Source organism: Mesoplodon bidens, assembly GCF_964165515.1.
Source record: "Mesoplodon bidens genome assembly, chromosome: 7".
NCBI classification, from domain to species: domain Eukaryota; kingdom Metazoa; phylum Chordata; class Mammalia; order Artiodactyla; family Ziphiidae; genus Mesoplodon; species Mesoplodon bidens.
Genome location: NC_138164.1, coordinates 78,543,109 through 78,564,433, shown reverse-complemented (window position 1 = coordinate 78,564,433; position 21,325 = coordinate 78,543,109). Strand labels below are relative to the sequence as shown.

General features: G+C 48.1%; 1 protein-coding gene across 3 annotated transcripts in view; it reads left to right on the top strand.

Moving 5' to 3' along the window:
* Positions 1-21,325, top strand: part of SMCO4 (single-pass membrane protein with coiled-coil domains 4) — a 71,988-nt gene that overhangs the window by 625 nt on the left and 50,038 nt on the right. Inside the window, exon 1 of one of the 3 annotated variants that reach the window (XM_081240414.1) lies at positions 1,342-1,572. The exons of 1 other annotated variant lie outside the window; for it this stretch is intronic. The gene's annotated coding sequence lies outside the window, so the exon portion shown is untranslated. Of the gene's footprint in view, positions 1-1,341; positions 1,573-10,881; positions 11,172-21,325 lie in introns of those variants that run through there. One more of the 3 variants, XM_081240415.1, reaches the window with a different exon arrangement.

Sequence of the window (21,325 nt, the reverse complement as noted above, 5' to 3'; positions counted from 1 at the left end):
CGGGGAGAGTGGGGTCTGGGCCGGAGGCGGGAGACGCGGGTCTTCTGCGGGCGGAGAGAAAGGGGTGCGCTCAGGTTCTCGGGCTGGAGCAGGCAAGTGTCCGGCGGGGACCCCGCGAGTGAGGAGGGAGGGAGGCCCACGGGGGGCGGCCACTGGGGGGACCGGAGGCGAGTGGGTGGCGGTGTAGAGCGATGGGGAGTGGGCTTTGCCTTCTCGCGCCTCCGTTGGGGCAGACGCTGAAAGAGGGGTCGGGCTCAGAGTGGGGGACGCCTCTTGGCGTCTCAAGATCCGGTGGGGAGTTCCAGTAACTGGTGGAGGAGGGAGCGGAGCGGTGCTTCCTCTACGGCTTGGGTCAAATACCGTCCCTCCCGGTCTGCCAGATTCACCTCCCAGACTGCAGTGATTTTGTCCTGGGGAAGTTGAGGAGGGACCCCTGAGTGGATGGGATATTTAGATGTTCCAAGGGGAGTAAGATTGGGCTGCATGAAATCATAACTGTTGCCAGGAGAAAACGCAACTCTGACCCTCCCCTAGCCACCCACCCACCCCATTCCGTCTCCCGTACCGGCAACGTCCGGATTCCCTGGGCTGGGCTAGCAGATCCCCAAAGCCCTGCAGCGCATCTGCTCACAGGGTCGTGGGTATCCTGAAGGGGCATAAGACATGGCCTTTTATTCTCTGGGACTGAGGTTGGCTATTTCAGAAACAAGTGGTTCTGGAGATGCTGGATGCTTTATTAGAACAATCTGTGTGGTGCCCCTTGACAAAGGAGATGACTCATGTTAGCTTTTTTTTTTTTTTTTTTCTTCCCCCTCCAAATAAACTTCGTATTCAAGACACAAGTATGCCAGGTCATTTGCAACAGTGACAGAGCTGGAGATCTACATTGTAGGCCTTGAGCCCTTGTGCTAGTCCTAGATATATTAGCAAGGATTATGGCCTTGGATGCATCACTTCCCCTTCTCTGGAACTCAGTTTCCTTATCTGCAAACTAGGGTATAAATAAAGAGCTAGACAGTCTGATGGCGCAGGAGGAGGTGTCTGAGGGAGACTGACATCTTTTTCCTTGTAAATCGAGATCGGCCACACAAAATCAAACTCAGCCTATTACAAAGAAATTAGGGTGGACTTAACACAGCTAAGAAGCAAGAAAGGCTGCATAAAGTAAAACAAAACCAAAAACTAATAATAATTGGTATTAGATTTACAGTATGGATATTGTTCTCATGCAGGCAATTAGTGTACATGGCTGTCCAGCTGTCATTACCATAAAGCTGTTAACTGTGCTTAAAAAAATTACGTACGTTTCATCTGTGGACCTGAATTTTATTCTTTTGTTTGAACCTTCAAGCCTGGAGTAGATGCTCAGTTGGATGGGTCTTGGCTCAGCCTTTCTCGAAGAACCCCCCCAGGATCTCTCATTGCCATAGTAGCAGAGATTTCCTTCTGTCTGACTGATGCTGCCATCCTTGTACCAACACACTTCTGTCGTCTTTTCCGTTCTAGCTGGAGAAGTGGGGAGCTGATCCCTGTTGCATCTGGCATTTCTGAACTTCCCAGGTTTCTTTTCAAGTGAGTAAAATTAAGTGAGGCAAACAGTACATTAGATGCAGCACATTAAAAATAGCTCAAGGTAATAATGTATCTGTCCCACCCCTATTCCCTAGACCTCCTGGGCGACCTCTCACTAGAACATCTGTGTCACTTGCCGGCCATCTCATTTTGGATGCTGAGGGTCATCACAGAGCTGAAATGACATGGTTGGGTCAAACAGCACCTTCACGGTCAAGCCATGATGCTGGAGGGAGAGGAGGATTTTTTGTGTGTTTTATCATAACTGAATGCTCCTGTCCTTCTGTTCTCTTGCATTAGTAGCTGTCAAAATCCATATTGGGTTTGACCACATCATTTTCAGTTATTCTTTTCTGTCAGTTTCTTGGCAGCTACAGTTAGTGGTTCTCTCTAAGTTGGAGGTAGTGGTAAAATTATATCCTCTCTAGCAGGTAATTAAGTTGAATCTTTAAAATATCTGTAGTTTATATGTGTGTGTGTGTGTGTATGTGTCTATAAATTTTACTTTAGCTGAGGGCTATTAAATTAATAAAAACCATGTTGCTAATAATAGTTGTCATTTGAGCCCCTACCATTTATCAGACACTGTGAGGTGAGGAAACAAAGCTTAGACAGGGTGCAACTCGAATAAGTGCTACCACTGGCTTTCACAAGTTACTGATGACCTTTGAAACCAAACAGTGTTTTACAGTAGTGGAAAAGTAATTCTTAACTATCCTACAGGACTGTGATATTGAATGAGATCTCGTATATGAAAAGCAATGTGTAAACTTATAAAGTGCCCTCCAACCTAGGACAGTGTTTTACCCTAAGCACCTGGGTGTCCCCAGGTGCTTAGCGTAAAGCTTATGAGTACGTGAGTCTTGATGTCTGATGGGCCTGGTGTACATGCTGAGCCCATCGCCTGATCCCTCTGAGCCCGATTTCCCCGTAGGTAAAATCAGGATGATAGTATCTGCCTTGCATTAAATGAGATGCACTTGTGAGTTGCAGTGGGTGCTCAGTGATGGTTGGCATTCCAGCCCTTTCTCTCCCCTCGCCCATGGGCACTTGGGATAATGGGATTAAGTCTTCCAGTAGGAATTGTCCTCGAGGGAGAAAGGCTTTTAAAGTACATTTTTGTACTTATAAATAATTCTTTTAGCTTTTGGCTGCCCACTCCATCCTCAGCACACGTGGTGAATATTCTAGGACCTACCGTCATCTAAACGGAGGGAATTGCTGGGACTGGCACAGCATTGTGAATCAACTAATACTTCAATAAAAATTAAAAAAAAAAAAAAAGGAGGGACTTGAACCAAACCAGAAGCCAGAAGGGACACGTCTTTGGTAGGAGGCTGAAGATGGATGTAGCTAGTTTCCCTTTGCCCATTTTGTGCCCTTCTCTTTTATTCGTTTTGTGGGACAGGGAAAAGATACTGAGTTTGGGGACTTCGAGCTGGTAGGAGGCATTGTTAGAGCTATAGTATAAGGTGGGAGGGCAGTGCAGATATGGGCTGGGAAGGAGATGGAAGAGTTGACTTTGCCAGTAAAACCTGGACAGTTCGGTGCAGGGGAAGTCTCTGTTAGATGTAGGATTTGGCTAAATATGGGGCCAATTTCTATCGAGTGCTATAGGCTGTCTTGTGGGGCTTGGAAGTTTTTATGCTCCAGGCAGATTTTGACTGGTTGTGGTGGCATCATAAATGAGTTGCCATAGTAAGTTGTATGCGGAAAAGGAAGTTAAATTCCAGGAGGGTGTTTGTTGTGACTGATGCCAGAATTTCTCTGAGAATTTTATTAAGATTCAGTCAGTCTCTAAAAGTACTTCTTAGTTCTCTGAAGGTATTAATTAAGAAATAGTTTTAAGAAAGAAACCAGAAGTGTCTCCTTTGTGAGCTTTTGAAATGTAATCTTCCTAAATCTTTGGAAAAAATGAAGTCTTTTAAAAAAAAAATCACAGAGCTGTCTGTTTTAAAAGCAGTTCCTCCAAAGTAATGTTTCCTTCTCTTCCCATCCCTTAATTCCTCTCACATTATTTTGATAATGAGTTAATTTTGGTGTCCTCTACATCTTGGTAGCCTAATGTTTATGACCCTTCATTTTTAGATCTCGGATGTGCCTTCTTTTCTTCTGCGTTTACTCGTATTCATTCTTTACGAGGAAGTAGCACAGCGAGGTGATGAAGAGCAGAGAGTCCGGAGCCAGCTTGGGGACAGGGAGAGTCGTGGTCGTTCTTGGAGGGCCGGGCTCTCCTCAGCTTGGATTAACCCCCATAGAAGCTCTGGAGGGCGATCCTGTTATTCCCGTTGTACAGATGAGGAAGCAGAAGCCTGTGCATCCTCATAGTTGGGGGCGGGGTGGCATGTGTCACAGTCCGAGAAGCAGCTGTGATCTCTGTGATGGCACAGCCTGGGCAGGCAGAAGTCACGCCCACCCTGCCAGGGTTGGACTCCGTCCGGAGGCTGGGGTTTAGAAGGGTGGCTCCGTAGGCTGTGTGGACTATGAAATGTGCTGAAGAGAAACAAGGCCATCAGGGTAATGGGCATGAGAGAGGATGAGGGCTTGAACTCAAGACGTTAAGATGGTGGCAGGGATGATGCAGCAGAGGGAACGGGCCAGCATGGATGGTGCTCAGTGCTCTGGATTGGGGTTGAGAGAGGGAGCAGTCAAACCCTCTTTTCTCTCCCCACCCCTTCCCTGCTGCCCTTCTCGTCCTCACAGGCTGGGTAGTGGAGATACTGTGTGTAGACTGCAGACATCTCTGTAGAAACGAAAATTGCCTCCTTTGGTCTCTCATGACAGCCAGAGAAAGGTGCCTGAGGAAAACCCCAAAGCGCCTTCCCCTGTCTTTGCCCACCCTCCCTGGCCTTAGTTTCTACCTTTCCTGGAGCATCTCAGGATGGAAGTCAGGTTCTCAGACCCCATTTAGAGAAGTACTGGTTTGAACATTCAAACTTACAGTGAAACTGTTGAAGGGGAAACGCCCCCAAAGGAGGAAGTCTCCCTGGGGTGTAGTCGGCACCCGACAGTTCCCTGGTGGACCCAGTGGACCACAGTGGCTGTGGTCCTCAGTTCTGGCTGTTCCCTAAAGGGTTAATCTGCCTCTAGGCGGGGGTGACTTGTGGTCACCAAGCATGCAGGGGCTGGTCGGGAACGGGGAGTGGAGGTGGGTGAGTTCTCAGTGGTGGCCAGCCCTGCAAGGAGGGGAGAACACCCTCCCCTGAAGGGTGCAGCCTTGGTGGGGAGCTGCGCCATACTCGGGAGAACCGGAGTCAGAGCTAGGGGACATGGTTGGTCCTGGTTGCTAGTGTGCCTATGTCCCCATCATAGGATGCACCACTGCCGCATCAGAAATATGCTGGTGCCGTGCCCTCTCCCCTAGTCAGTGCCAGAGTCTGTAAGAAACTTGCCCAGGCTGCCGTTTTCCAGATTGCAGAGTAGCCGTGCCCTTCAGATAGTTTGTTCTTGCTGGGCTCTGGCCAGTTGGTCGGGTTCTGGCTTTGCTTGGTCTGCGTCCTCATGGAGAGGAGGCTGAGAGTTACTTTATTGGTCTGCCTGCTTCCTGGTGTCCGCAGTCACGGCCATCTCTGTGGTGAGTCACTGCACAAGGACTCCGCTCCCCTACTGTTTGATGGTCACCCCTTTCCCTCCGAGATGTGACTTCTTTTCCTTGTCCTGTGGGTAGCCCCCAGCCGTGGACTGTTGAAGTGCCCAGTGAGTGTTTCACACTAACAGGGTACCTATTTAATGGGAGGAGAGCGTTTTGTGTGGGGATGTCAGCTGTCAGGCTGCCTTCTGAGCAGCATGTCCTAAGCAAAGCCCCTCTGTTTTCCTTTTTTTTTTTTTTTTTTTTTTTGCGGTACGCAGGCCTCTCACTGTTGTGGCCTCTCCTGTTGCGGAGCACAGGCTCCAGACGCGCAGGCTCAGCGGCCATGGCTCACGGGCCCAGCCGCTCCGCGGCAGGTGGGACCTTCCCGGACCGGGGCACGAACCCGTGTCCCCTGCATCGGCAGGCAGACTCTCAACCACTGTGCCACCAGGGAAGCCCTGTTTTCTTTTTTGCTCCATGTTTAGCTGCGTGTGTGTGTTTGGGCTGCGTGTTTGTTTTAATTATTACTAGGAAGCCAAAAAAGGTATTTATCAAATGTTTGAATTTACAGAAGTGTTACTATGGACAAGCAGAAATAGTAACTATATGTTTATCCAGGATACCACTGATTTATCTCTCCTTATGCCACCTTGTTGCTGTTTTGTTGGCAGAACCCTCTGATTTGTATACTGGTTCAGTTTGGATTTTAGTGTTGAATGTGGAAAGAGGCTGGCCTGGTTGTTTGCTGAAGTGGAGGGGCTCAAATGGGTGGGCTTCAGGCTGCCAGCCTTGGCTGTCCCTGCAGCCCCAGGAGCCTGGCACGCAGTGCCTTTGTCGGGAAGGTGGAGTTTGGCCAGGCTTTTTCTTTGGCTTCGCCTGGGAGCAGCTCTGCTGGTGACAGCAGGTGGCCTCCTCTCTGCTGCGGGAAAGGGCATTCTCTCTTCATCTGGTTTTTACTTTCTTCTCATCCTATGGAGGTGAGAGGGAGGAGTCTCAGAAAAGTGTGTCCTGGAGCCAAGTGGGTTCAGGGCAGGACAGGTTTGCAGCTTCCACAGAGCTTACCCCAAAGTTTTCCTTGCATCCCGCATTTCCCTTCTTCCCTGTTGATCCCGATCCAGTCTTGTCATCTGTGGCTTAGAGACTGCACTTGAACTTTATCAGTCACTCTTGGGAAGACCTTGGAGTGTGGCACCAAAACTTGTTCACATTGCTGTGTCAGTTTCACACCAGAACACGAAACCCTGTTTTGGTGGTGGTGGTGCTATTTTTAAATCAGTTCGATGGCTTTTTTCTAAATGATACAGGTGATACATGAATATATTATGCTCTTGCACCGCACCCTCCCATCCAAACAGTGGAGAAGTGAAGAGCAGAAGATGTAGAGTCCTCCTTCCTCTGGCACCCTTCCCCCATGTGCCGCCTCCCTGCTGGGTCCTCAGCACTAACCAATTGTAATTTCCGTCAGCCTGTACAGACGCAAACACATACAGTATTGTCTCTCTCTCTTTTTTTTTTTTTTTTTTGCCTTACGCGGGCCTCTCACTGCTGTGGCCTCTCGGTTGTGGAGCACAGGCTCCGGACGGGCAGCCTCAGCGGCCATGGCTCACGGGCCCAGCCACTCCGTGGCATGTGGGGTCTTCCCGGACCGGGGCACGAACCCGTGTCCCCTGCATCGGCAGGTGGACTCTCAACCACTGCGCCACCAGGGAAGCCCTTTGTTTCTTTTGTAAGCATAAATCCGATTGCATCATATATATTGTTTCATTATTTTATCTTTTCACATAATGGATCTTGTAGATCTTTTCTTGCATGTAGTTCTTCTCTCTTTTAATTTGTCTACAAAATATTTTATAGTATAGATATATCATAGTTTATGAGTCAGTCCCCCATTGATAGGCGTATAAAGTGACTCATTAGTTTTGCTATTACATCTTCATACATACATGCTGTTATGCACACATGCGTGTGTTTCTCTAAGAGTGGAATCAGTATGCCACAGGTTCTACTCATTTAAACTGTTACAGCAAATCCCCACACTGTGCTCGCGAGGGCTGTACTGGTTTAAACTACCGATAGTATGTGAAGCTGCCCATTTTCCCACAGGCTGCCATTCTGCTAGGTGATAGAAATGGACAGTGTTTAGTAGGCATTTCATCCATCACTGGTATGGCTATGAGACTCATTTGGCTTCCGGATCTTAATTGGGGGGGGAGAGGTGTCTATCATAACCATGGAGGATGAGGGAGCTGAGCCCCCGAGGACCAAGGCTCTGCTCAGGGTGTCCTGCCGCCAGGGGTGGCAACGTGGCCCTGGAAGCCAGCGCTCCTGGTTTCACGTTCTCTCCGCTTTTCCCAGAGGCTGGGCACTGTAATAGAGCACTATAATTTTGGTGTAACCTGCCAGAGTCTTTCTGCGAGCCTCTCCCCGAGGAAGCAAGTGCTTATAAGCAGCACGTTGATACCAGTTCTGTTCTGCACAGCCAAGGCAGGGATTCCAGGCTGGTGAGCTGAACTGGGGGAACATAGAAGGATCACATGATGGAAAATCAGGTGCTCTTGCTTCTGAAATAGCCTCCGTGCATGTAGTGAAGCGCGATTCTGCGTGTGGTGGGGCTTTCCTTCCAGCAGTGTGGTGATCCGTGCCCTGCTTCCCTGGTTTGTTATGGGAATACTGTGATGGTTTGTCTCTGAGCAGGATTCCTTAGAAGGTGTTCCAGGGGCCTGATCTGGTAGAGGACACACCTGGAGGCCGTCACCTGGGCCGTCCCTGCAGGCTGAGCAGCCCAGTGGGCTTTGGGAGGCTCTGACTTACTGAATGACAGTGTCCTTTACCTGCGGTTCAAAGAGGGCCAGGGAGAAGGCGTGATGGAGGGGCAGCCCGGGGTGGTGAAGAGACTCTAGGATCATTTCCAGCTTCCACTCCGTCGTGTATGGCTGTGTGACTTAAGCACGGTTATCCTTTCTCCCTGGGCCTCGGTTTCCTCACCTGTAAACCAGGAATAATATCAGTACCCACCTCACAGGGTTGTTCTGGGGATTCAGAGGGTAATGTTTGTAAAGCTCTGAGCATATTACCTAGTAAGTACTCGGCAGTTGTAAGCAACTACCACTCTTATTTGTGTTCTCCTGTCCTTAATAAGTGTTTTTAAATGCATGAATGAGCGTTACGTTTGCTAAATGTAAAAATGCACATCCTCTAGTAACGACTGTCAAGGAGGGCAGAGGCAGACCTGGATCAGCTGGGGTTGTGGGAGGGTAGCCGGCGAAGGTGGCAGGTTGGGCAGGAGAGCACATTTGATGTCCTCTTCCGACGCCAGTCCTGCTGTGAGACACCGAGGCCCCAGAGCAGAGGCCTTCCCTTTTCTTAAGTAGATTGGGTGCTGGGGATCCTTCGGGCAGCCTCTCCCTTTTGTTTTTGAGGAGGCCGAGCCAGGCCCTGAGAGGTGAGGTGCAGCTACGGACTTGGTCGTTCAGAGCAGAGGTGGGACCAGGTCTCCAAGCCCTGGGGGGTTGAGGCTCTTTACCCTGCTCTCCACGCAGGGTAAATGGGCCACGTGCTGCCCGTTTCAAGATGCAGGAAAAGAGAAGCACACAGTGTTGGGCGCTTTGCAGAGCCTGCTGTCTGCTGCTACTGAGTTCGCTGTGAGCTGAGGTTGCCCAAGTGCAGGGAAGGTAACAGAAGTGTAACCCACAGCGGGGCAGGGCTGGGGCTCACGCCTGGGTCTGCCTGGCTCACGCTTTACCTTCTGCCTAGTCACAGCCCTAACAGTGCTGGCCCTGGGATGCTGTCTGTGCTTGTTTCATACCCCCGACCGTGCGCGTGTGCATGTGCATGTGCATGTACGACGGCAGGTTTGTTTGAAGTCCCTGATTTGTTTGCTGATGGTTTACCCAAACGGGGGAGACCTGCGGTTGAGTGTGGGGAGGGCTGTACTCAAGGCTCCAGAGCAGCCCAGGCAGCCCAGGTCCAGGTGGGCAAAGGAAACCTCACTCCTGGGAGTGGAGCTTGGTAGAGGAGCCTGGTGTCTGCGGGCCTGGGAGGACCAGAGCTGGCTGGCGAGGACACAGGCAGGGCTTAGAGAGTGCCAGGTGCAGAGGCCCATGATGTGAGTCCAGTAGCGTGTATGGAAGTGAACTACGAAAGCAAGGTCAAGTGGCCTGTGGTGTGAGAGAGGTTTCAGAGTAGCGTGTGGTGCGTGCCAGAGGTGCTGCCCTAAGTGTGCATCAGTGGCACGGAGACGTCACCTTGGCTCCCGGGGTCTGAGAGGGCCTCACAGAAGCAGCACAGATTAAAACAAGCCTTTCTTGCTCCTTGGAGAGCAGTCGACCTGGCTTGTGATCCACCCTCAATTTGCAGATGCAGACACTGAGACCCTGTGAGCTCCCTGGTTCGGGGTCACGGCCCCGCCGAGGAGAGGCGAGCCTGGAGCCTGCCCTGCCTGCCCTCCACTCCACACGTGTGCTCACGGAGTGCTGCCTATAGCAGCTGTTTGCTTGGCACCTGGAGTTGCTCAGGGTTACTTCTCAAAGGAGCAGGCTGGGTCCCAGTTCACTTCTGGTCCTGACTCTGCTGTCTCTGAGCAGAGCTGGGACGTTAGCCCCTCAGTTTTGCCCTCTTGTAGGGTGGGTATAGAACCCCTGTCTCCCTTCTAGGCTTGTCTTTGTTCACTCAAGAGCTATTCAGCAAATACATTGTTTTATTCAGCTGGATGCTATTCTATGTGTCGGACATTTTGCAACAAGCAAAGGATGTCAAAATCTTGTTCTCCTGGAGCTTATTTTCTCCTGAGGGGCAGCAGACAGTAGCTGGTTACAGTTCATGGTACGTGTCCTAGTGTCCTAGGGCGCTGTGACAAAGGACCACAAACCGATGGCTTCAACCTCAGGACCTTGCTCCCTTGCGCCCTGGGGCTCTGAGGGAGGACCTGTTCCCTGCTCCTGCCCCAGCGTCCGGTGGTGCCGGCGTGCTTGGCGCCCGGATCTTGTGGCTGCACAGCTCTGCTCTCTTGCCTCCCTTACCACACGGCCTCTTTCCTGTGTCTGTGGCCCCTCTTTTCTTATGAGGGCCCACCCCCCTCCAGTGTGTCCTCATCCTAACTACATACTTCTGGGAAGACCCTCTCTGCAAATGAGGTCACATTCTGAGGTTCCAGGTGGACGTGGATTTGAGGGGACGCTGTCCGACCCAGAACGGTGTACGAGGTAGTAATGGCTGCTGAAAAGTCCGGGCAGTGCCTGGGGCAGGGGGGTGGTGAGGTGCTGAAAGGTGGTGCAGGCAGGCCTTGCTGAGCAGGTAGTGTTTGAGCTTCCACGTGGAGGAGGGGTGAGGGGAGGAGGAGCTGAGGTATGGAGGGGATGTGGTCCAGGCCGAGGGAACAGCAAACGGGGAGGCCTTGAGGTGGGCATGTGCGCCTGCCAGGCTGGTATGGGGACAGTGACGTGGAAGTCGTGTGTGTGTGTGTGTGTGCATATGCACGTATGTGCGCCTGTGTGTTCATGAGGCTTTGGCCTTTTGCCCCCGCGAGATGGGAGCCACTGTTGAGTCAGCGAGCATGCCGACAGCAGCGTTGGTGTGTGGACCAGCTCGTCAAGGATTTTTCCAAGTTCTGACGGCCCTTGCGGCGCCTCGTCCGTGCACCTAGATGTTTTGAAGCGATTGCTACTCGGCAGTTTCTTTTTGAAACATCAGTGCTCTGTTGACCCTTGATCCACCGCCCTTTCCTGTCGGTTCTCTGTTCTTCTGGATGCCTTTCCACCCACCCGCTTGCCCACACTGAAACCACAAGCATGAAGAAGAGAAAGTAGACAAGGCTGGGGGTGGCCAGGGCTGCTGGGAAGCCCGGCACGCGTGGCAGCCCTGGCGGGAGCTGCGCCTTCCTGCCAGCCCTGGGCCGTCTGGTGAACGCTGTGCCCACGGTGAAGGTGTTCCTCGCCCTGGCAGATTTAGAAACTGCTGAGGTCAGTGCGAGCTCAGTGCGCTCAGCTCCCCGCATCCTTCTGTGGATCAAGTCACTATGCCGTGAAAAAAGGTGAGTCAGCCGCCTCGGGCAGCGGCCTCACTTGGCCTGGAAAATACAGGGCAGGGAGGGACTTGCAGAAGCACCTGTGGAGAGCCCAGGAGCCTGTCGGGCAGTCACTGCACTCACTCGGCCCGGGGCCCTCTCTGCCACCCACTTTGTCACTGGCCTGCAGAGTTTTACATTCTCATTCACATTTGCTATAAAAACACTCAGGCCTGCCATCTGAGCGCTGTCATTACAGAGAAGAAGGCACTCCAGGTGTGGCTGGCCCCATGGTCCGGGGCCCGTGCCAGTTTGGTTTGCGTGGTCCTGGGGGGAATCATAACTTTGGATTCCCTGGCATCAGAGCTGAAGGGAATCTCCTTATCTGGCTCACGTTTAATTTCCTCCCTAGGCCTCCAAAGGAAAGGGCCTGGCATGTTTGTGATTGGGGCTCCGGAGAAGCGGGCCACGGGTGGCTTTGATTTCAGGCGCTCTTCCCGGCCTCCGCCTGCAAGGGTGGTGCCAGGAGCAGCCTGTCCAGGGAGGTGATCCGGGAGGCCCCTGGCGCCGCCGCCCCTCTGGGGAGCACCGCTTTAGAAGATAATTACGTGTAAGCGGAGATGGAAATAGAATTCCCCAGCGCTAGGAGCAGCTGCTCTATAGGATTTCAGGAGCTGCCTTTGGGCACCAGTCACTCACTAACCCCTGCCTCCCAGCAAAACACACACCCACGCAAAATGAAAGTGAGGCAGACTTGTGCCTGGCTAGAGACGGAGCGTTAGAGTGCGTTTTGTGGGACTGTAGTTCCTCTCCAGAGTCTTTTCTGAGGGTGCTTCCCCAGCACAGCAGAAGAGCTTCCTTGTTTGCCAGACGCTATAGGAAGCTTTGAATCAGGTAGCGTCCCCAGGAGTCTGTGGAGTCTGGCCTCGTTTCCGCATTAGAGGCAGAGAGGCCATGCCCAAGAGTGGGAGCCACGCAGGGCCCCAAGGGTTCTTGTAGAACAGGCTACTTGTCCTGTGCCCAGGTGGCCTTTGTCTCTGTGCTGATGGGTCTCAAGCACTTGGTAAAGAAGTGCTTGTACATAAGTACAGGATATGGGCCCTGATTTTTGTTTGTTTGTTTGGTTTTTGTTTTCATTTTTTAAACTGGGCTTCTGTGAGTTAGCTCAGGACCCTGAGAGCTCAGTCTTCTGGCCCCACAGTGAGACTGGTCTCATCCCTGCAGCCTTGGGGCATCTTTAACCTGGGGGTTGGATGCCATGGTTGTCACGCGTGTCTCCTTCCTTGTGCTCCTCGCAGCCCTTTGCACAGGTCCTGGGGTGATTTGCCTGCACCTACGGTGGGAGCTCCCTGAGGGCAGTGGGAGCCTGGCACATGCAGAGCTTCCAGGAGCTTCCCTGCGGCCCTTGTCCTGCTTGGCCAGACCCCCAAAGTCTTGCTTTCTGAGTGAGCGTTGAGGTGGAAGGAGGAACAGGTGTGGGAGTTTGATGTGAACCCCCCTCCTGGCTCCGGGGGCAGGCGTCCCCAGCTGTTCAGCGTGAGCTCCTTGTTCCTGTCTCAAGTTTCATGCAACTTTTGATCCTTGTGCTAAACAAAGTGCCTTTATTTCTGGATGTTGTCATGAGAGTTGTTTTTGCAATTATTGGTAAGGCAGAAAAGAACGGATCATAATGACAAAGTTGTCTGTATATTCCAAATTTAAGAAATGTCTCTGTGTTAGAAAAATACTACAAAGAATTTAATTTCAGTGGTTGTCTCTGGATTTTGGTATTACAGGAGGTTTTTTATCTTTCTGTTTTTCGGCACTTTCCATGTTGAGCGTGTATTGTCTCGATAATAAAAGCTATAAAAATGACTACAAATAATAAATAGCTATTTATTAGGATCTAGTATGTACTATACACTGTAAGAACTTGCTGTTACACTCTTATTTGATCCTCACTATGAACCTGTAAGGTTCTCTTTTTAAAAAAAATACAAATGCTAACATTTTATTTTATTGTGGCGAAATCTACAAAACTTACCTTTTTAACCATTTTCAAGCTCTGTGGCATGAAGTACATTCACCGTGAGATCCTTTCTCTAAACTCCTTATTTTATAAATGAGGAAGCTGAGATTTGGAGAAACACAGCTGCTTAAGGTCACAGAGAGTAAGGAGTTCCAGAGGCAGGATGTGGATGCAGGGCAATGATACCCGGAGGTCTGGGATCTCTGGTTTGTGGCTGTTGGAGTCTGTGATTACTTACCCTGCCCCATGATCGCCGCTTGATCGCAGAAAGCCAGTGTGGGTCTCGTGTGTGTGTCTCCTTTGACAGCTCTAGGGTTGGGCTTTGCGTTTTTACAGGGAGGAGGGTGGTGAGCCTGGCTCGGGGCGCGAGTGGCTGACATAAGTGACACCAGGGTTGATGATTTCTGTGCTCCTGTATGTCTTTGTTCGACATGTGGAAGTGTGTGTGTACATGGGGGTGGCAGGGTGACGAGGCCTGTGTGTTAAGAGTTCTGTCTCCAGCAGGTGCTCAGCCGTAGGGGACAGTGGAAAGAGCAGTGGCCTAGAGCTTAGATACCTGGCTTCCTCAGGTCTGGGCGCATGGTGCGGGGTGATTTTAGAGAAAGGGCATTGCACTTAGAGTTAGAAGTTCTGTGCTGTAGTCCTGATTTTACCATGTGGTTGACATGCTTTGGCCTCAATTTCCGTATTTCTAAGTGGGTGATAAAAATGCTTGTTCTGCTTGCCTCCCATGATTGCAGAGGATTAGATATCATGATGGGGGAAAAGTGCTAAGTAAACTAAAGGCCTACCAAGGAAATGTCTAGGACGGGAATTTTGAGTGCTCAGTGGTGGCGGGGAGGAGTGTCTGTGGCTGACCCTGGAGACTTGAGAAGGGAGGATTTGGATGTGAAGAGTGGCAGGTTTTGCTTTGGCTTGTTTTCTTTGGTTGGGGCCATCAGCTTGCTTCCTCCACCATTGCTTAGTTGGTGATATATAGGGTCCCATTGCCTGCCTAGTACTGTATGTTGGAATGCTCTGGGATTTTACTGGCATGTGACTCTGCCAAGGTCCTTGGTCCACGCCCCCCCAACCTCCCCAAGACTCACATCTGCCTAGTGAAATGAATTGTAATGGGCGAGGTCATTTTGTAGCCACATGGTGGTTGAAACTATGCAGCACCTTTCCCTGGTTTTGTCTGTCTTCCTCGTCTTTACAGCAAGTACCAATCTGTCTGTTTCTATTCCCTAATCTTGAGGAGACAAACACAGGAGTGGGTGGGCCTGGAGGATTGTTGCTGGTGAGGGAAGACTCTCACCATCTTACGGTGGATGCAGTGCTTGCTTCTTGCTGCATCAAGACACTGTGCTATGCAAGACACTGTGGAATATCACAATAAAGAAGACAGGGTCTCAGCTCTCAAAGAGCCCACGTGTCCTGGAGAAGACGCAGCTACTCCAGAAACAGCTAGGAGGGTGAGGGATAGGTAGCTTGAAAAGCAACTGTCAAGAGAGGTGGTAGCCCTTTGTCTAAATGAATGAAAATGCATCATAGGGGCTGGTCAGAGGGGTGAATTGTCAGCATGCCTTTGGGACTCTTTGCTTTTTAACAACCATTTGAATCAGCTGTTTTAAAGCTAGGGCTTCTGTCTGGCTACCCCCAAGATAATTTTTTGAGCCATCACTGTTTCAGCGCACATTTCAAATGACAGGAAAGCCAAGGATTCTGTGTAGGGCCCTGCGGAAGTCAGTGGTCCCATCTCACCGCCTGCTTGGTTTTGGCTTTGGGAATGGTACTAGAAGACTAAGTAGGTCACGGAGATCTATTTTGAACTGAGTGCTGAGTGTGGCTGGGCTGCCTGGACATTTAATTTCCGGATCAAATCCTGTTGGACTTGTTTGCCCAGGAGTTTGGCAGCGGGCACTCTCTGGTCAGTCGTGTTGTATATTTATAAAGTGTGAAGAGTCTGGAGGTAAGGAGACATGCCAGCCACTTCTCCATTCCTGTAGGTGCGCCGGTGGTGGAGAGGTTTCAGAAACCTTCCAGAAGCCAGGGAGTGTAGTTTTCCCACACTGCTTCCTTGAATTTTCTGAAAATGGTTGGTCCTCACTAACTTCATGAAACCTTTTTCTTTTAAAGAATGAAATTTAGTTGGTACCCAGAGCCGGTTGGCTTCTGTTTATATTAGTAGGAGCCGCTAGTTGCTGATTGAACCTTTTAGGTACATTATTTTTTTAACCGTCACAACAACTTTGGAAAGTGGGGATTACTGTCCCTGTTTTGTAGGCCAAGAAGCAGAACCAGAGTGATGCAGTAATTTGCCAACCGACCCGGTGTGTAAGTAGCAGGGCCAGAGATTTGAACCCAGGTCCTTCTGACCAGAGTCCGGCCTTTTGTACCACGCCACACTGGTCTTGGGAACCCTGGGAATGGAAGACATGCCCAGCTGGGAGTGGGGAGTGTGGTAGCAGCTCTTGGGTCTGTTGTGAGGCAAGGTGTGACCTCCTCCCAGGAGGGGCCAGCCGTGGGTGTTGAGGATGCAGACCCCCCAACTCAAGGGGGCTTCTGTGTGCAAATGGAGTTACGTTTTAGGCTATCACTCTGATGTAACTGGACCACAGAATCCTCAGAATTTTTACTCTTTGTTCGATTTGTCTCCCGTTTCACTCTTTTGCTCTAGGTGTTCTTGCCTAAGACCCTGGGTGAGTGCAGTGAGGGGGTGAGGTCCATGAGAAAATGTAGGTGGTGATGGAGTCATTTAAACCTCCTCCCCTGTGTGCACGGGCTGTCCACCTGAATATCCCTCTATCTTCAGTACTCTGTTCTTTCCCTACATTTTTGAGAAGTAAACACAAGCTTTTGGGTATGCGTTTGCTTTGTCTTGCCTTGCAGTTTCTTCCCCCAAGCTACTTACAGAGTCCCGGCAGTAATGCTGCTGCTCGAGGTTGTTTATATTTGTAGATGTGTTGGAGTTTTGGGTGCTTTGCACAGACATTGCCTCACCTGATGTTCCCAACGAGCCTTCATCACCCCCAGTTCACAGACAGGGATTCTTAAGGGATATCACAGACCTGAGACTTTGAGGTAGCATACTCCATAGCCTCCTCTGAAAGTTTTGGACACATCAGCGGAGGAGTTTATTTAAAATCAGTTGTCTGGGGACTTCGCTGGTGGCACAGTGCTTAAGAATCCGCCTGCCAATGCAGGGGACACGGGTTCGAGCCCTGGTCCGGGAAGATCCCACACGCCGCGGAGCAACTAACCCCATGTGCCACAACTACTGAGCCTGCGCTCTAGAGCCCGTGAGCCACAACTACTGAGCCCACGTGCCACAACTGCTGAAGCCCGCGTAACTAGAGCCCATGCTCCGCAACAAAGAGAAATCACTGCAGTGAGAAGCCCGAGCACCGCCACAACGAGTAGCCCCCTGCTTGCAGCAACTAGGGCAACAACGAAGACCCAACACAGCCAAAATAAATAAATAAATAAATTTAAAAAAATAAATAAATAAAAATAAAATCAGTTGTGTTCTGAAAGTGAAAGCATGCCCCCTTCAAGTGCTGTCCCCGCTGGCAGGTATGCAGTGGGGCTTGGGGGCAGCATCCTAGTTGGATGCTGGACCCAACCTAGTTTCCCTCCCAGCCATTTCCTAGCTTTTTACTTAAGCTCTGAGTCTGTATCCTATAAATTGGGCATAATAATAATATCTGAAAGAGCTGGGTGAGATGTAAATGACACAGTGTACATGAAATCACCCAGAACTCAATGAACAGGTTATTATTTTCTGTCTTTATTTTATAGTTAATTTGGGTTTCAATTTACCTTCATTATGTAGGAAATGACGCTCTTAAAAAAAGAGAGGGAGAAAAGAAAATGGCATTCTAGACCTGATATTCAATTCAGAAGCAACCAGTAAGACAATTACTGGATCTCATTCTTACAGAATTCTGAGCAGATATATAAACTATGTGACACCATAAGCAATCTATTATAATATTAAACACATGTTCTACACATGTTCTGTCTTTATTTTATTTTTTTTTATTTTTTTTGCGGTACGCGGGCCTCTCACTGCTGTGGCCTCTCCCGTTGCGGAGCACAGGCTCCGGACGCGCAGGCTCAGCGGCCATGGCTCACGGGCCCAGCCGCTCCACGGCATGTGGGATCCTCCCAGACCGGGGCACGAACCCATGTCCCCTGCATCGGCAGGCGGACTCTTAACCACTGCACCACCAGGGAAGCCCCCTGTCTTTATTTTAAACCAACATGACTTGGAGAAATCACAGTCCTCAGCTATAGGAGCAGAGGCCTGGGAAACTGTCCTCTCCCTAAGAGCCTTAGTAACTGATCTCTCCTGTAAACTCCTTCCTCCAAAGCAAGAGGGAGAGGATGAAACATAAGGACCCTAAAGAACCCTAATTTTAGCTAGAATTTTTCCAAGATTTTCCTATTCTTTTTGGTTTTGGACTGGGGTAGCTGATGTTTGCTTCATTTGCTGGGACCAGAGCTCTGAGGCGTCCTTATTAACCACATGGCCACTCTCAAGTACCCAGGCCCAGTATTTTAAAAAATGAAGAAATGCTGAAACAGGATTTTAGAAACAGGTATTTTAAATTTACACACTGGACACATTAATACTTTTAGCCCACACACATGCAATGACTGTATAATTATCTTGAGATGATTTTTTTAAACATCTTTATTAGAGTATAATTGCTTTACAATGGTTATTGGTTTCTGCTTTATAACAAAGTGAATCAGCTATACTACATATACATATGTTCCCATATCTCTTCCCTCTTGCATCTCCCTCCCTCCCACCCTCCCTATCCCACCCCTCTAGGTGGTCACAAAGCACCGAGCTGATCTCCCTGTGCTATGCGGCTGCTTCCCACTAGCTACCTATTTTACGTTTGGTAGTGTATATATGTCCATGTCACTCTCTCACTTTGCCCCAGCTTACCCTTCCCCCTACCTGTATCCTCAAGTCCATTCTCTACTAGGTCTGCATCTTTATTCCCATCTTGCCCCTAGGTTCTTCTGACCATTTTTTTTTTTAGATTCCATATATATGTGTTAGCATATGGTATTTGTTTTTCTCTTTCTGACTTAATTCACTCTAAGTCTCTAAGTCCATCCACCTCACTACAAATAACTCAGTTTCGTTCCTTTTTATGGCTGAGTAATATTCCATTGTATATATGTGCCACATCTTCTTTATCCATTCAGCTGTCGATGGACACTTAGGTTGCTTCCATCTCCTGGCTATTGTAAATAGAGCTGCAACGAACATTTTGGTACATGACTCTTTTTGGGTTATGGTTTTCTCAGGGTATACGTCCAATAGTGGAATTGCTGGGTCGTATGGTAGTTCTATTTGTAGTTTTCTAAGGAACCTCCATACTGTTCTCCATAGCGGCTGTATCAATTTACATTCCCACCAGCAGTGCAAGAGTGTTCCCTTTTCTCCACACCCTCTCCAGCATTTACTGTTTCTAGATTTTTTGATGATGGCCATTCTGACCGGTGTAAGGTGATTTCTCATTGTAGTTTTGATTTGCATTTCTCTAATGATTAATGATGTTGAACATTCTTTCATGGGTTTGTTGGCAATCTGTATATCTCCTTTGGAGAAATGTCTTTGTAGGTCTTCTGCCCATTTTTGGATTGGGATGTTTGTTTTTTTAATGTTGAGCTGCATGAGCTACTTGTAAATTTTGGAGATTAATCCTTTGTCAGTTGCTTCATTTGCAAATATTTTCTCCCATTCTGAGGGTTGTCTTTTCGTCTTGTTTATGGTTTCTTTCCTTTGCTGTGCAAAAGCTTTTAAGTTTCATTAGGTCCCATTTGTTTATTTTTGGTTTTATTTCCATTTCTCTAGGAGGTGGGTCAAAAAGGATCTTGCTGTGATTTATGTCATAGAGTGTTCTGCCTATGTTTTCCTCTGTGAGTTTGATGGTGTCTGGTCTTACATTTAGATCTCTAATCCATTTTGAGTTTATTTTTGTGTATCGTGTTAGGGAGTGTTCTAATTTCATTCTTTTACATATAGCTGTCCAGTTTTCCCAGCACCACTTATTGAAGAGGCTGTCTTTTCTCCACTGTATATTCTTGCCTCCTTTATCAAAGATAAGGTGACCATATGTGCGTGGATTTTTCTCTGGGCTTTCTCTCCTGTTCCATGGATCTATATTTCTGTTTTTGTGCCAGTACCATACTGTCTTGATTACTGTAGCTTTGTAGCATAGTCTGAAGTCAGGGAGCCTGATTCCTCCAGCTCCGTTTTTCTTTCTCAAGATTGCTTTGGCTATTCGGGTCCTTTTGTGTCTCCATACAAATTGTGAAATTTTTTCTTCTAGTTCTGTGAAAAATGCCATTAGTAGTTTGATAGGGATTGCATTGAATCTGTAGATTGCTTTGGGTAGTAGAGTCATTTTCACATTGTTGATTCTTCCAATCCAAGAACAGGGTATATCTCTCCATCTATTTGTATCATCTTTAATTTCTTTCATCAGTGTCTTATAATTTTCTGCATACAGGTCTTTTGTCTCCTTAGGTAGGTTTATTCCTAGATATTTTATTCTTTTTGTTGGAATCGTAAATGGGAGCGTTTTCTTGATTTCACTTTCAGATTTTTCATCATTAGTGTATAGGAATGCCAGAGATTTCTATGCATTAATTTTGTATCTGGCTACTTTACCAAATTCATTGATTAGCTCTAGTAGTTTTCTGGTAGCATCTTTAGGATTCTCTTTGTATAGTATCATGTCATCTGCAAACAGTGACAGCTTTACTTCTTCTTTTCCGATTTGGATTCCTTTTATTTCCTTTTCTTCTCTGATTGCTGTGGCTAAAACTTCCAAAACTATGTTGAATAAGAGTGGTGAGAGTGGGCAACCTTGTCTTGTTCCTGATCTTAGTGGAAATGGTTTCAGTTTTTCACCATTGAGTACGATGTTGGCTGTGGGTTGGTCATATATGGCCTTTTTATTATGTTGAGGAAAGTTCCCTCTATGCCTACTTTCTGGGGGGTTTTATCATAAATGGGTGTTGAATTTTGTCAGAAGCTTTCTCTGCATCTATTGAGATAATCATATGGCTTTTCTCCTTCACTTTGTTAATATGGTGTATCACATTGATTGATTTGCATATATTGAAGAATCCTTGCATTCCTGGGATAAATCCCACTTGATCATAGTGTATGAACCTTTTAATGTGCTGTTGTATTCTGTCTGCTAGTATTTTGTTGAGGATTTTTGCATCTATGTTCATCAGTGATATTGGCCTGTAGTTTTCTTTCTTTGTGACACCTTTGTCTAGTTTTGGTATCAGAGTGGTGGTGGCCTCATAGAATGAGTTTGGGAGTGTTCCTCCCTCTGCTATACTTTGGAAGAGTTTGAGAAGGATAGGTGTTAGCTCTTCTCTAAATGTTTGATAGAATTCCCCTGTAAAGCCATCTGGTCCTGGGCTTTTGTTTGTTGGAAGATTTTTAATCACAGTTTCAATTTCAGTGCTTGTGACTGGTCTGTTCATATTTTCTATTTCTTCCTGGTTCAGTCTCGGAAGGTTGTACATTTCTAAGAATTTGTCCATTTCTTCCAGGTTGTCCATTTTATTGGCATAGAGTTGCTTGTACTAATTTCTCATGATCCTTTGTATTTCTGCTGTGTCAGTTGTTAGTTCCTCTTTTGCATTTCTAATTCTATTGATTTGAGTCTTCTCCCTTTTCTTCTTCATAAGTTTGGCTAATGGTTTATCAATTTTGTTTATCTTCTCAAAGAACCAGCTTTTAATTTTATTGATCTTTGCTATCGTTTCCTTCATTTCTTTTTCATTTATTTTTGATCTGATCTTTATGATTTCTTTCCTTCTGCTAACTGGGGTTTTTTTTGTTCTTCTTTCTCTAATTGCTTTAGGTGTAAGGTTAGGTTGTTTATTTGAGATGTTTCTTGTTTCTTAAGGTAGGCTTGTATAGCTGTAAACTTCCCTCTTAGAACTGCTTTTGCTGCATCCCATAGGTTTTGGGTGGTTGTGTTTTCATTGTCATGTGTTTCTAGGTGTTTTTTGATTTCCTCTTTGATTTCTTCAGTGATCTCTCGGTTATTAAGTAGTGTGTTGTTTAGCCTCCATGTGTTTGTATTTCTTACAGATTTTTTCCTGTAGTTGATATCTAGTCTCATAGCATTGTGGTTGG